This window comes from Rhagoletis pomonella, unplaced genomic scaffold (assembly GCF_013731165.1).
Source record: "Rhagoletis pomonella isolate Grant_MI unplaced genomic scaffold, Rhpom_1.0 Rhpom_scaffold_00014, whole genome shotgun sequence".
NCBI lineage: Eukaryota > Metazoa > Arthropoda > Insecta > Diptera > Tephritidae > Rhagoletis > Rhagoletis pomonella.
The window spans coordinates 1,485,595-1,489,123 of record NW_023458568.1 but is presented as its reverse complement, the minus strand read 5'-3'; the positions used below and the strand labels follow the sequence as shown (position 1 = coordinate 1,489,123).

The window sequence follows — 3,529 nt, the reverse complement described above, 5'->3', positions numbered from 1 at the left end:
CAAATTCGCAACAAGTTTAAAAGTCTTAAATCGGACTTTTTTAAAGCAAAACGAAACAATAATAAAAGCGGAGCTAAGCGGCAGACATCAGAGCACTTTGAGTTGCTGGACCAGATCTTGGGACATCGTCCAGTGTTGGAGGCAGAAGGAGTAGACGTTGCTGAAATGGATATTGAAAATATGGACTTCTCACTGAATTTGGTGAAGCCACTGAACATACTGAAAAAGAAAAATCAAGTAATGGGTCTCAGGACGAATTGACTGAAGTGAAAGTTTCTGCCAGCAATAATAACTTGCGTAGTTTCAAACGAGCTAGTAGGTTTGTAGAAAGACAACAAGCTAAATTATGTATATACTCAATAATTGGGGTTTTCAGAGAAGCAGACTTACCAAAAAGTGGTTGAATCTTTTACAAAAGACTGGAAAGAATCACAGAAGGAATTACTTGGGACCAGGATGAAAAATTGATAGATATGCAGAGCAAAAAGCAAGAGGAAATTTTGGAAAAAAATATGAAAACAATGGAAAAGATTCTAGAAAAAGATCGAGAGGAGAATACTAAAATGCTGCAAGAATTTCTAAGCGCAATGCAACCAATGCAGCCGTACGTCTTCCAGGCACCAACACATTTCTATAGGGAGTCTCCATCATGGTGTAATAATAACAAGGTGTTGTCAGTAACTTAACCTCACTTTTTCGGCAGGTCTATTCCGGTCACGCATTTTAAAGTAGTAGAAAAGGTACTAATTATTTATTACTTTTAATCCGTTTGTGCATACTATTTCAAATTAAATGTAGGAAAATGTATAGTTACAAGCTTATAAGCCTGAATATATGTTTGTATCGTTAGCTCCACACAGCTTGGACATATATTGTAAGTTATGAAATAGTAAAGGCCGTAAAATAAATAAATTTCCTATAAGACTGTATATGATTCTTTAAATAGATTAAAACACATAAATACCGATAATATAAGCGAAATCGTCATCTAACCGTGCTGCCGCTCTATTCTAGTGTATTAGTAGTCCATTTGGCTCGATATTATGACAATGCAGCAAAAGATATTTAATATAAAACAAGTAAGAGCAGCGCTGTCTTCGGCTATGCCGAAGGCTTCATACCTTTCATGAACATCTGCAAATTATAGTTTGACAGATTACTGATTTTGAATACATCTGCATACATCGATAGAGGAGTAACATACTTATATAAAAAATCACATCTAAACAATCAGAGGTATGGAAGATATACTTTATATGGCGCCAATCTAAGTGATTTTCACTGCTATGTGATCGGTATGTAAACCGGTAACACAATTTATTGGGTTTAGTTTCCTACATAAAGGAGATATATGGCAAAAACTGGTATCTGAACAATCAGTGCTATAGGAGATAAAGCTTATACAGCATAGATTTTGACGATTTTCTCAGTAGACTTTGTATTATTATTTATAAAATATCTTACGAAATTTATCGGTTTTAGCTGTTCAAATAAAGGAGTTTTACAGTAAAATCCCATATCTGCACAATCAGATGTTTGGAAGATATATGTTGTAGTCACCCGATCCTGGTTATTTTCACTGTACGTATTCTGTTAATAATGAGTGAAAATGGTGCGAAATTTCATGTTCCTAGCTGCATAAATGGAGGAGATATGATAAAAGACCTTATATCTGAACAATCAGTTGTATGGGGGCTGCAGGTTATAGTGACCCGATCTTCGTTATTTTCACTGTAAGTCTTCTGCTGATAATGAGTGAAAACAGCGCGAAATTTCATGGTCCTAGCTAAATAAATGGATGAATTATAACGAAAAATCTCATATCTGAACAATCAGTTGTATGGGAGCTATAGGTTATAGTTATCCGATCTTTTTAATTTTCACTGTAAGTTTTCTGTTGATAATTATTGAAAACAGTGCGGAATTTCCTGTTCCCAGCTTTATAAATGAAGGAGTTATAACGGAAAATTTTATATCTGAACAATCAGTTGTATGGGAGCTATAGGTTATAGTGACCCGATCTTTGTAATTTTCACTGTAAGCATTCTGTTGTTGTTTTTGTTCTGGTACTTACAAACATCGGACCAAAGTTATAATACCATTTCATGCTCATGAAAGGTATAAAAATCGACTTTCCATACGATTTTTGTGTGCGTATAATATCTTTTATATTTTATATTTTGAGGACAAAAATAATACAAATCCAGCAATTTTAAATATTAATATCGTTCTGAAAACACCAAGTTCTTTAAAAATCGCTATAAAACGAAATACTAAAATGGAGTATTTTAGATACTATTTCCCAACGAATAGTAGTATAAAAATTAAGATCGGAAGCACTGAAAATAAGCATGCCGATCTTGTCAAAATTACAACAAACACGTCGCTACTGACAACACCTTGTTATTATTCCACCATGGTCTCCATCATCCTGTGTTATTTGTGTACCATTGCCTAAAGGATCTTCAAAGACCAAAGATGAATCTGATTAATTTTATGTACACTCAAATTTAATAATTACACTTTTAAATTCAATAAAATACAAGAAAAATTTTAAATTGCAAATGGTTTGCTGTACTGTAAAAAAAGTAAATTGAGGATAATTGTAACAGCAGCAATCCTTTATATTCAAAAATAAACAAAATGTGCATGGTCGTTAATATTCAACTGTGCATAAGAAACTCCAAGCAAGGGCTTACAATTTTCGGCGCCGGGGATAAGCGATGAAATAGATTCATGACGTTTTGACGAGTTTAGACAACTGTTTTTATAGTACGCTTTAATTATTTGTATAACGATTTTGGGTTGTTGTGACCAAACGCGTGACCCGAATGAAAATCTTTTACACACACTTGTAGACAAGAGTCTACGCTTTATTAAAAAAAAAAACATATCGGCTGAGTAATTTATTACTCATTTCGGTTTCAAGGAGGTGGGATGACTTTTCAAAAATCGTGGTCCATCCTCTTTCATTTTGGGTGTTTTGGGCGCCACGCCTACTCCCCTCCACCCCACACAAAAATCGCCTTTTTACTTTTATTTTACTTAAATTTTTTTACCAAAATATATTTATGTAGTTAATTAGTAGTATTAGTATTATTATTATTATAAGTATTATTATTAATATTATTAGTATTATTGGTATTATTATTATTATAAGTATTAGTTTTAGTAGTATTATTAGTAGTATTAGTTGCATTTATTAGTAGTATGTATGTAGTTAATAGCTCCTAATCATCATTCATATAAAAATTTCATGGACGGACAATGTTCTATTTCTGTAAACTTGTGTTATTCGGTTTTATTTAAAAATGTGATTTTCGCACTGGAAAATTATTTGTTTTTAATTTTTAATATTATCGCGCATGTGTTTCGGATCACTATTTGCCTCCCTAATGATTTCATTGGGAACTGCATCTTGTGGTTGGGGAAATTCGATTTGATTCTGCATGTCCGTGCACCAAGAGTCCAAAAAGCGCTGTTTTTTCTGTTTCGACAAAGTTGTGTAATATTGAACACGCCAAAGCAA

The 3,529-nt window shown here is 33.1% G+C and overlaps 1 long non-coding RNA gene across 1 annotated transcript; it reads left to right on the top strand.

Annotated features, from left to right (window-relative positions):
• Positions 1–6: 6 nt before the first annotated feature.
• On the top strand, positions 7–511 carry LOC118749063. Its single transcript, XR_004994142.1, has 2 exons — positions 7–319; positions 377–511. It is a non-coding gene; the product is annotated as an uncharacterized LOC118749063 (long non-coding RNA).
• The last annotated feature ends 3,018 nt before the right edge of the window (positions 512–3,529 follow it).